This window comes from Monopterus albus, unplaced genomic scaffold, assembly GCF_001952655.1.
Source record: "Monopterus albus unplaced genomic scaffold, M_albus_1.0 scaffold166.1, whole genome shotgun sequence".
Classification (NCBI taxonomy): Eukaryota; Metazoa; Chordata; class Actinopteri; order Synbranchiformes; family Synbranchidae; genus Monopterus; species Monopterus albus.
The window spans coordinates 930250-942758 of NW_018128046.1; the positions used below are offsets into that span (position 1 = coordinate 930250).

The window sequence follows — 12509 nt, forward strand, 5'->3', positions numbered from 1 at the left end:
CAGCAAGCTGCTGCCGCCGCCGCCGCTGCAGCCGCCCAAGCTCAAGGACAGGGGCCCCATCCTGGGCCTCTTCCACCAGGCATGCACCCTGGAGGGCCCCCACCACATCACGGAGGACCTCCTTCCCATCACGGGCCACCCACGCCCCACCACGGAGGGCCTCCACCTGGCGCTGCCATGCACCCTGGCTACCCCCCAATGGGTCACCACTCCATGGCCCCCCACCACCCAGGACAGACAGGTGAGACAGAAACAGCTGGTAGGGAGTGCAAATGTGAGTGAACAATGAAGTGCTGTTGTAAAACGGTACCACAATGTGTACACGCGACTGTTGTCAGTGAGTCTCTGGTCTCAGATTTAATGAATGTTGTTTTAATTCACTGCTCACACATGTGTGTAACTGTTCCTGCTGTGTAAGCTCGAGTGATTTCAGTGTTTAAGTGATGGGAACAAAATCCACAGGACTGCATTATGAAATCCAGCTGATGTTGATAAGACTTTAGCACTTTTAAAGTTACAGATGTTTCAGTACGAAGTAGCTATACTGTAGTTTCTGTCTCCCTCAGCCTCATCACACAGTCTCGGACTGTGGGAACAGGATGAGTGAAGGTGTTAATGGGAAAGTGAAGAGGACAGAGGTGTAGGAAAGGTTACAAGGGTTTAATGACAAATGTTTGCTTCTGGTTTCAAACAGCTCCTGTAGCTTGTGTTAAAACTGCGATCACCTGCTCAGATGAGACTCCTGCTGCTCATCCGACATCTGATTTTTATCCCCTCTCTACTTTCCACTGCAGGACCAATGGGACCAGGTCAGCCAATGCCTGGACGTATGATCCCTGGCCCACCCTCAGCCGGTCCCTCTCCTGGTAGCATGCCTCCCATGATTCCCCCACGTCACCCTGGGGCTCCCAATGGCATGTGTGAGTACGAATATCCTTCTGCCACTCTCTCTTTTTTTGTTTGCACATAGATTATTAGGCAAATTCAGTGTGATTTATTTCTGCTGTGGTTTACACCATTTACACCAGTGTATTTTTAGGTCAGGGGATGGATGTTACTGGAGTCCAGTATTTACAACATGGCTTTAAAAAAGGTTTCTGGGAATCTGAATGTTGCTGGGAGCCAAGAGCTGACACTGGTATTTCCTTTGAATGTCGGCTGCAACTAAATGTTTGGATCAGTGCTGCTTATAAGCATCACATCACACACCAGGCAGTTTGCAGTGATTTCTGGAACCTGAGCCTGCAGCCAAACAATGATTTAAATCTGGCAGCAGCATAAGTAAATCAATTTAATAAATACTTCTTTGGACAGATGTTGTGAGTTTCCACCTGCACTGTAGTTGTGATGTGATCAGTCACCTAAGAATCATGTTGATAACATAGCAACCAGATTTAAAGCTCAGAATAAATTCCTACTTAAAATATTACAAGGCTGGACCAGGAGTCTCCAGCAAGAGAGGAGAAAAAATGTATAATGAGGAGAGACTGACTTTTTCTTTACGGCTCCTAACTGACAAATTCATAAGGTCAAACACAGTAATATAAAATGGCTGTATGCTTGGTGTTTACTGGTGCTTGGTAAATCACCTCCTGACCCTTGAGATTTACCTTGGAGCCCTCTGGCGTGGTCCAGACTCCAGACCCTCAGGTTGGGAACCATTGCCAAGACATATCTATCCTAAGAAGCACTTCTTCCTCTAAAATGAGCATCTTCCCTCTTCCCAGACCCCGGCCCACCACCTACACAGCCTGAAGCAATGCCTCCGGCTCCTGTGGGTCCTCCAGCACCCCCGAGTGGACGAGTGGCTGACAACTAAGACCTACACACACACACACACACACACACACACATACACACAAGAGCACACAAACACACCAGACTAACTCTTTATCTGAACCTCAGTCCCCTTTTTGATGGCCTTTGCTACTGGCTCAATATTTTTCCTTCAACATTCAAATTACCATAAACCTAATCACAGGACACACACATACTTGTACTTCTATTTTTGTGAGGACACCCATTGACTTAATGCATTCCCTAGGCCCTTACCCTAAGCCTAATTATAACCTGAACCCTAAAACCATGTCTTAACCCTCAGAAAGCTGTTTTAGAAAACTACTTTCCAAAAATGTAGCAAAAAATACTTTTTTGGTCCTCACAATATAGCAAGTACAAGAACACACGCACTCAGGGTTCAGTTCCAGGGGTAACCTAGTCTTTCACACACAAACATGCATCCAGACTTCCTCTCAGGGCTCAGCAGCAAGGGTCGTCTAGTAATGAACAATATTTTCTGCTCTGTTGGTCCAGATGGGAGCTGGAGAAAGTGACTGTGTTCCTTTTCCCTCTTTCCAGTGCTGTTTTAAATGACACTGTAACCCCCCTCCCGTCTCTTGTTTGGTGCTGCTTTCTCCAAGTAAACATTAGGGGGAGCTTGTGAGACCAGAGGGCCCATAAGACATGCAGGGGTTTTGTGTGTGTGTGTGCTGAGCATTAACACAAACACAATTAATGCAGATGATTCAGACATTAATATGAATAAAACACACACGGGAGCCAGTCTGTCCTCACTCTTGTCGTGTCGAGTATCTACCTCTCGCTCCTCTTTAAATGATACACTGTAGATCTGTGTGTTTGTCTGTGAATGTGTGTGTTCAAGACAGAGGGGTGTTCGATGGCAGTGCACTTGGCCTCCTCTAACCAGTTTGTGCCGCCTCTGTGTTTCTTTGTCACATTGGCATTAATGACCATAGTTGAGATGGAGGAATATGAGAAATGCGGCAGGTTGATAGACAAAAAAATGTATCTAGACGTGTATTTTAAGACATGTTGAGGATGCTTCTCTCTCTATTACCAAAAGACATCAAGCATAAAAGTTGCGGAAGCAGTTTTCTGATCTGTTTCACCAGTGTGTTTACACATTGACGAAAGGGTCTCAGATCTCATTACATGAGATGCACAAACTGGAGCTTGGTTAAAGCATCAGTGGCAGGACAGAGCACTAAACAGGCATCCCTCCTCCTGCCCCACACCACCCGCAGCACTAACACACAGAGATGTAAGCTAAACTGATGCTCACACTGGAGGCGTCATGCACACTGACCTGGGCAGACCACACCACAGCACTGTATAACCACACACAGTCACCAAACCTCCTGCTGACCTTCACACAGCCGTCGCAGAGAGGGAGACGCTGTGATGCGGCTCAACAGAAACAGCAGAATATGAGCAACAACTCTTCCTCAGCACGGTGGGCTTCTAGATGCTGTTAGGTGCTGATACTGTAGCGAATATACCTTGTCTCCCCCCTCAAAAACACCTAGCGCTGCCTACCTCGCTAACCCCACCTCACACACACCTCAGCACCCTGCTAGTTTTGCTTTTTAGCCACCAGTCAGTAAAATTTAGCAATATTCTCATTCCTGTGTATTAACCAATTTGTGGTCTGTAAAATGAAAAATAATGGGCAAGTTCAAGGCTCAGTTCTCACATCCTCTGTGCTGTGATGTTGCAGTAAATAAAAGGTGTGTAAATAAGGGGAACAACCACTGAACATTTATGTACCAGCTGAAACAATTGGCAGTTGATTGCTCAGTGGACAAGAACTTAAACTGTTTACTAGTTTAGTCATCTGCATTTTCATTGGCGGTTTATTCTCTGGTTTTAGTGTTTGAGATATCAATGTTTGCTTGTTTTAATTGTTCGAGTGTCTTTGGGCTTTGAACTCTTGGTCAGACGAAACACGACATCATAAAGGCGGGTTTAGAACATTTCTATTGACTGATCAATTAATGATGCTGGTTCTCAACCCCTGGAAAAGAAGCTGGACAAACAGATCTCACTAGAAGATCCACTAGTAGCTGTTCTGGAGCTTTTGATTGTACAAACTGATCTTCCTTAGCAGATGGAGCTTTCCCAGATGTTCTTCTCCCCCTTATGAGCATTATAACGGCTTTTCACACTCAGACCTTCTCATCTGCTGAGGAACATCTGCTGTCACACAATAGAAAGCTTCAGAGCTTCCTTTACAGTTTTTAAACCAAAAGGCCCCAACGTCCCTAAAATGTGCAGAAGAAAAGTAAATAATATAGTGCACGACATCTGAGGAAGAACCGGTGATGCAGGTGAAAGCGCCTGATGTGATTACACAGCTGTTTGCCAACTTATCAATCACTATTTTCAGCCCTATACTTCTGTTAATAACAATTTATAGTTTGGTTCAGTTGAACATTTGACTTGAATTAGCTTCGTACATTACATATATGGTCCTCAACTTTAACATGCATGTTAGGTTCAGATAGAGGAGAAGACAGACACAGGTTAATGATAAGCTCGAATACGATCACCTCAATGCGAAGTCTTAAACCACTCTCCTCCCCCTTCGCTAGCACTGTTAGTACCTCTGCTACCTCTTCCTTGTTCATCTGTTAGCTACCTCTTCTAGAAATCTTCCTCTCGCTGCCTGCTACCTCTCTGCGCACCCTTCGCTACCTCTCGTTCCTTTCTGTTTATTTCACCTTTCAGCTTTTCTTTTTCCCGCCCACATGACTGCTGCATCACTGACTGTTGCCCTATTCTCACAGTCTGTAGGAAGAAAACACCAACATGCATATGAACAATCCCTGACTGTCACTCTCCTTCACCGCACACTTCTTTCCCATTCACCATTTTACCAGGCTTGTTGTAATATCACTTCTATATGACGGGAATCCCCTTACATATGTTATCTTTAATTGATACCTTTTTGTGTTAATGGTAATGTATTTTTAAGGAGAAGTTTTGTGTAGATGGACGTTTTCTCAGTTCTTTGTAGCATTTGTTTGCTTTTTTATTTTGTATGGGGTCTGTTGGTATGTGGACCTAGACACTGTTGAATAAACTGTTTTGTATGAGGTCGATGTCTCTGTTTTTGGATACGTTGTCCACGCGTCCAAACCTCAACCAGCCAACATCTCACAAACTTGGGTTCATTGTCAGATACCAGTGAAATCAAGTATCAGATTTACCAAGTGGTCAAATACAGAGAATTATCACCCGCTTTTCAGCTAAAATGAACAGTTTTGTGTGGTTCTCCCCTCTAATACCACTGTAGTACTCAAAGTATGTCTTAATAAAATGTGGACATTTACAGAGCTAAATGCACTCGATAAAACGTAAAAGCACTTTCTGTAACAGTGTCTTTAGGGTAAACCGATGGTGTTGGTTTACTGCTTCATTATACTGTCGGACACTTATGTAAATCTACAACAATGGATCATAACGAATGAACCTGAAACGTTTGCTTTCAACAACCTCAGAAAATTCCCACTGAAGTGCTTCACATTACTATATATGGTTACTTTCCACACGCGGTTCTTATTGCTTAACTGAAAGTTTTATGATAAGGCCGATGTTACAAAGTGCTTATTATAAAACGGACAAACCCAATAATACAACTAAAACCAGTCAATAAAATATTGATGGAACAAGACATGCAGTGTTCAGTTAATCAGGCAGGCGTAACACTTCTAAGACTGACCAATGAAAGAGTTTAATGAAGTGATTCTGAGTCCTGAATATTTAAAGAGCACATACAGTTGGTGAACAGTGAAACAGAACAACATTTCTGACAAGTCCACTGCCCCGAAGCTGAACAAGTGTCAGGTGGAGTGGGATAAAAGAGTTGGAGTCTGAGATGAGGCTGGTGGTTGTTAGTTTTCTCTCATTCTGTGTGCATTGTTTTGTTTCACAAACAGCAGCTCCACAAGGAGAAACTGGGCTGTCTGTGTCCATCTTTTGCCTTTGTGTTGGGATTAAGGATGTCGCTATACAACATCTGCACATAATGTGTGCACAGCATGCAAATTAGTTTTTGGTGATATCATGGGTTTATCAGTTCATCAAACAGTTGTGTGTGTCAGCTGCTCTAACTTCTTTTATCCCTCTTAAATCTTTTGTGTTGTGGTTTAAGTCAGTGTTTAATTTTCTCCTTTCCAATTTGATTCAGGCTCAAAACAAACTATTTCTGGTGACATTTATTGTCTCATCTCTACCAAGACGTTCAACAATTGCCGCAGACAGCTAACCAACAGAATCGGAAGATGGTATAATTACTTCGTAATTTACTGAAGCAGTGTACTCAAGTGCTTGACTTTTCTTTACTTTTCTTTCTCCTCCACCACAGTTAAAATGCTTTAGTTACTTTAAAATTTTCAAACACAAAACATGAAGATATTGCTTTGTTATAATTGGAACTGCCTGATGGTAGATACAGTACAGCTCAGGCTGCTGGCTAGTTGGTGTAAGAAATTTCATTGTCATAAGTCTTTTTTTTTATAAAAAAGATGCCAAACATTTCATTTTCTCAAGTTTATTTGTATGATTTTGAGGGTTTGACTGTTGGTTGGACAGAAGTCACTGTGAAGGGGCCACTCTTCAGAATTTTTACAAACCACTTAAGGAAAAAATAAAAGTGGTCATTTATTGCAGTCCTATTTTATAAATAATTGAAACTTTGCCCACTGAAGCAGAAAATGTTCCTTTCAAATTAAAACCTGAGTGAACGAGGCCGTACACTGTGTAATGTTCACACGTGCATCTTTTCTGCATTCTTGATACTTGACGTACATTTTCATCAGTAATATTAACCAGGAATATTTTTAGTTACATTAGTACTTAGTAAAGCGCATGCACACTTCCACCACTACTGTACTTCATATGATGTAATAATACAGGTAAAACAAAAATAAAAGTGCATTAAAGTTTGATTTTTTTTCCACCTATATTTCAGGTTTTGGCCAAAAAAAAAAAAGTTATTGATTCAAGAAGTTCTAAATGATGATTAGATGAGAAACAAACTGAATAAAGACTTTAGGCAGGAAGCCACCTGGGCTGGTTAAAAATGTGATAACATCACATTACTGTACTAATCAGTTGTTTAATTTACATGTTTAACCAGATGTAGTGGTTTAGCATGTTATTTTGCAGAGGTACAGTGTGTGGCTGTAGAATAAACCATGTTGAGGATTTGAGGCCATTAGATTACTTTCAGCACATGATGATGGAGAGAACACTGTCTCGTGCTGCAGCATCTGAGTGCACATATGAAGGGAAAATAAGAATACATGAGTTCAGTTACTGTTTAAAGGCTAATCCTGGTCGACCAGTGCTGTAATCTGGCGAGAGTGGATTTCTCTGTCCAGTGGATTGACCATGAGGATGTTATTGAGAGGGATGAGGGGCCAGAGGCTGATTACTGCCTTGCTGAGGAGCAGAAGGGGTGGTCAAGGGAGTTTTTGTGCCATGTGAGCCCTTGATTGGTTTCCAGAGTAGAAAAAAAACGCCAAAGTGGAGACAACCCGACTGCCTGCCAGAGAAGCTGCAAACTGAGACCAATTTGCATTTTTCTGATGGATGTCTGGCAGCAAGTGGGGAAGAAGGGCTATTATTACATTTTACCTTATATTTTTCTCCCATACTGTTTTATTACCTATTACATTGATATTATATTTATACTATTTTAAATAAGCACTAGGTATCACCACTTAATCATGGTCTAGCATGATTTGAAAGAAAATACATTAGGCCTATGCTAAAATGTTTGTGTGTTGGACGGCAGCCAAAAATATTTTGCACACTCGACCCCACTGCGCGAACAAGCAGCAGTTGGTTAAAAAGTGTAGAAAAGAAGTGAGATGTACAACTAGGTGCACAGCCACAGACTAACAAGTTATTTTCTGATTTCCTTTTCATGTTCATGCCTCATGTTGCATGTTTTATTGACTTTATAGACAGTAAAGAACTTTTGGACTCAGTTTCCCTCAGCTTTTAGTCACATCCATCTTCTGACTTCATCACGTGGCTCCTCTGCTGCTTCCGAGTGTGAGACAATGAATGAAGCAGAGACCCTCATCATCGTCCTGTTTGCTGCAGCATGACGCCAAACCTTTGGCTATTTATGCATCTGTTTATTTATGCCATTTAGCGTATCCTCACTGGTATAAATGGGGTGGACAAAATAATATAGACACCTGTTAGTATAACGCAGTGTAATTTAACTGCACCGCAATCGACATCCTCGAAGATGATCACACATTTGAATCAACACCTGAAATAGTTGGAACAAAACTGAACCTTGTCACCTTGGTGAAGGAGGATTTACTGCAGGACTGCTGGATTAGACTGGATTTGTTTACTGTAGATGTGCCTGGCCAAGTGAGTGTACATACTGTGTTGACTCATTTATATTTTTATAAATAAGTCAACACTGTCCTTCCTCAGAATGTTTCATAATTAACACGACTGCTCCCTCAGGCCTCCCACATCTTCACTGAATCTGCCACTATACGAACCTGCAGTGTTCAGCTGAAACGTCCTCTCTGTTTCAGATCCTTCTGACCTCAGTTCTCACCTTTACTTTACTCCATTTCACACGAACAGTCTGAGAGATGGAAATGTCTTTTCACTTGATGGTACAATGTCATAGCCACTTAATGGATTGCCATAAAATTTAAGTGGTGCTCACAGGGTGAACTGCACTGGCTGTTTGGTGAGGGCTTCACTTCAGACTTCTTATTTAAAGGTTTTGACATGAAACTGGACCAGATCTAGAACAGACCTGTCTGAGCCAAAGATGCAGAAAAGTATTTTCACCATCAAACTCGCCCTGAGTCTGAAATCCCTCACTTACTAATCTCTTTGCAACAGAGTTTATAGTTGACAGTAATCTGAGCCATGGTTATTTTCTGCCATTACAGGTTAAATCTATAAAACCTGATCCATAGTGGTATTGTTGGGAGAATAATGAATAGAAATTACGAGGAGAGATTTATTTCATTTGATTCTTTCATGCTTCACTATTTGTTCATTGTAAGTCCAACCACAAATGTGCAGCAGCTCCAAAATGAACATGTTCTGTAAGATGATAGTGCAGGTTTTTCATTTGCTCTGTTTCACTGACTGTGTGTGATTTTCACTGTGTCGAACACTGAGCGCATCCAGCTGCGTGTGCTGCAGCAGCTGGATCCTTGCCCTTTTGTTGGAGGAGCCTGTTGCTATAGCGACGGCTCCGCAGTTGCAGCCGGCGAGCCTGTGGCACCCAGCGTTCTGGCCGACAGGTTGGTGTCTCTTATCAGTTCGCCTATCAGCTGATGGCAACAGGAGGAAGCACTGACACATTTAATCCTTATGTTTAATGTTTGAACATGTTCCTCAGCAGTCAGGAGCTGTGCGGTATGTCCTAGCTGTATTTGTTTGGTTTATTCATACTAAATGACACAAGTAACAGTACTGGTGTAATACATTTACAGATATATGCAGACGTCGCTTTGTGGGCATTTATGTCGTTCTCATGGCCAAGTTTCAGAAATTCCCAGTGTCTCAGAGTCACTTTGTTTTTCCCACTCAGCTGTTTATAATTAGATTCTGCACAATACAATGTAAACACAGCATAAGCCAGGTAAGCTAACTGAACAAAACACTCTACATATAGAATATTTCCTATAAGTATTTACTGTATACCGCATCTTGTGCACCTGCAGAGTGTTTTCTCAATATCCACAGTGATTTTCTGTTGTTCAGGTTGCGTGTGGTCATGCATGTTTTTGTAGTTGACATTTCACTGCTCTGTCTGCATGCTTATGAGGGCATAAATGTTCCCTCTGTGTGTGTGTGTGTGTGTGTGTGTGTGTGTGTGTGTGTCTTTGTGCTTGCATGCATGCTGTGTGACACTGACAGGTTGCAGTCTGATCATGTGCATGCTGAGTTGTGATGCCTCTTCGTGTCTGTGTGTGTGTACAATAACTTTAGTGCTTATATGCAAGTGTGAGTATATGTTATAAAAAATGGAGAAGGCTAAAGTAGGCCAGCGGTAGTGAAGGAGCCTCCCTTCCCTCCCACTCTGCCTTCCTTTTTGTCTTTGTCCTCAAGTCAAGTCACATTTTATATTGCCTATGTAGCTCACTATCACAAATGTGCCTCTTCACAGTCTGTACAGCATACAACGCCCTTAGACTCTTGAATTGATGTGGAAGAACTCCTATATAAAACCTGTCCCCTCCTCATCTGCCTCCTTGATCCTTTCTTCTCTCCTTCTCCCCCCTTTACTGTCTTCTCATCTAATCTCATCCACTCAGTTCATCTCTTCCCATCACAATCTTTTCTCAACTCCTGTCTTTTTATCAACATTTTGGTATATTTATGGGGACAACTTTTGCTCAGGAGGAGGCAGAGAGGCATGGTTCACTAATTGCACATTTTCCATTCTTTATGTTGTGTAAATTGTAGATAAAGTGCCAAATCTCCCCTTTAATTCAAGTAGGTTTTCATCTTTAATGGATGAACTGTGTGGGAGATACGGCCCTTTGAAAATGCACTGGCCAGATTTGAATGCTTCTAAAGTAAATGTTACTGTTTTTAGACAAGAACTCACATGTGGCCTAGTTGACCAAAAGGCATTCAGGTTGAGGTGGAGTTGACTGGAGGTGACCGTGCAGCTGAAGAAGATAATTGTGTTAGTTTTAGTTAGCCAAAATAAACAACTGGGTATGTTGCAAAACTAAAATTAAGTTAAATTAAACAAACGGGTGTGCACACAAGGCAAAGCACAGGTGTAAATAATAAAATGAACAATGGCTGAATTAGTTTTCACCGGTTCGATTTCAGGTCCTGGTCCTGTGCACTGTGCATGCAAGCTCGCTATCACACTGCCATGATTTAATTGGACACAGAGTCTTTGTTAATGTCATTAGTAACCCTATGCTTCTCCTTTTGTGGTAAGTCACATGTCTGCTGTGAAAAAGCCTTTATTCAGGGGATTTTATTTTACAAAAAAGACTGAAACATGGGAAGATGCCTGTTGAGGCCTTTCTTTAGCTTTAGCAGAGCTTGAGAAGTTTTTTTTTCTTTTGCACAGGACATGGATGGGTTTTGTACTCCATTTCTAAAACTGGAGCTGAACTACAGAACTGCTTTGCAGCCGGTATTGAGAAGAGATTGGAGAAGAGAATGTAAGAGATTACATTCAACAGAAACTCGGTTAACTTACACCTGTCCACGTGAGAATTTAGCTCAAAAGCACCACTGTACAGCCTCACTGGGCCACCAGCATGGCTACAGACACTTGACTGTGAGAGTTAGATGTGCCATGATGGTTCACCTGAGACAAGTGTCAAATGAAGGCTCAGCTGAGGCAGCGTTAGCAAACAACAGCTGGGCAAAATGAGAAAAAGATCCCACTTTATTAGATTTGGGATGCCACGTTTCAGTTAAACATAAAGGACACGACCAAAATGAAATGAAAGTTTATAACAGATGGGACGCCTTTTGTTGCTGTCAGCTCATATTGGTATCACACAGAGGAACAGTTGTCCAGTAAAATCAGATAAAAGCAGAAATGACCAGGAAGGTCTTGAATATTTTCTTTTTGTGGCCCTGATGAAAAACTGATCACTGTGTGGATTTGTGCAGGAGGCAGGAGTGTGAGGTGACCGGTGAGACTCGTGATTCAAAGCGTTTGTTGGCTGCTTTTCTGGGGGAGGATTCACATTGTTCATACTAAAACATTTCTCTGCCAGAAAACAACCACATTTCATATGATTTAAATGGAAGCCACCAGAATGTCCTCTTGACCTACTTTTACAATTCACTGAACACATTTTCTATTTCGCTAGACATTTTGGACCTAATATTTAAAAAATCTGGCATTTTGCTGCTGCTCCCACATGCACATGCACACACCAGTTGCAAATACAGGCACCACACAAAACATCTCCTGTTGCCCAACACCTCTTTCTTCCTTAATGCTTTTTTTTGTGTGGAAGAATGCCCACAACCCCCACCACCATCATTACCCCCAGGGCCCTTGGGCATTCATCACCATGTGCAACACCCCCATGCCTCCCCTTCCTCTCCTTCCCCCTTTTGTTTGCTTCTCTGTGTCGCACCATTAAACAAAGCTAGTTGTTTTGACGGGATTTTTTTTTTAGATAATCCCACACTGCCTCATCCTCTCTGACACACACACACACACACACACACACACACACACATGCAGTGATGAAGGAAAATTACACTCAATAGTCTGATGTCCCTTGGGAGGAAAAAAGTGTCTGTACTCCTATTGAGATCCGACACTTTCTGATGAATAGCAAATGACTAAAAGCTTTGGGAAAGGAGGAGAGGGAAGGATGAAGAGATGGAAGGGTTTGGGGAAACCAAAAGGGAATGTGGAATTGTAGCAGGAGAAGAAAAGGTCTGAAGAAGAGGAAGAAGGACATCTTTGGATGCAGGAGGACAGAATAGAATGAGGTAGAGGAGGAACACTTTTATGGTAAAGAATGAACAGATGTCAGGAGGAAATGGAAAGGGAATGCAGGGGGAATGAGTTTTAAAAAGTATTAGAAGATTGGAAAAAAGTGAGTAGGAGGAAGAGAAAGACCCCCAAAGGATGACCAAGTAGAAAAAGTTTTATAATTCAAGAAAAATTGAGATAGAGGGAAAAAAGGAAGAGCCTCTCGAAGGGAAGAGGG

The 12509-nt window shown here is 42.1% G+C and overlaps 1 protein-coding gene across 1 annotated transcript in view; it reads left to right on the plus strand.

The window, feature by feature from the left end:
• The window catches only part of LOC109968951 (SWI/SNF complex subunit SMARCC1-like), a 103173-nt gene that overhangs the window by 21699 nt on the left and 68965 nt on the right, over positions 1 to 12509 (plus strand).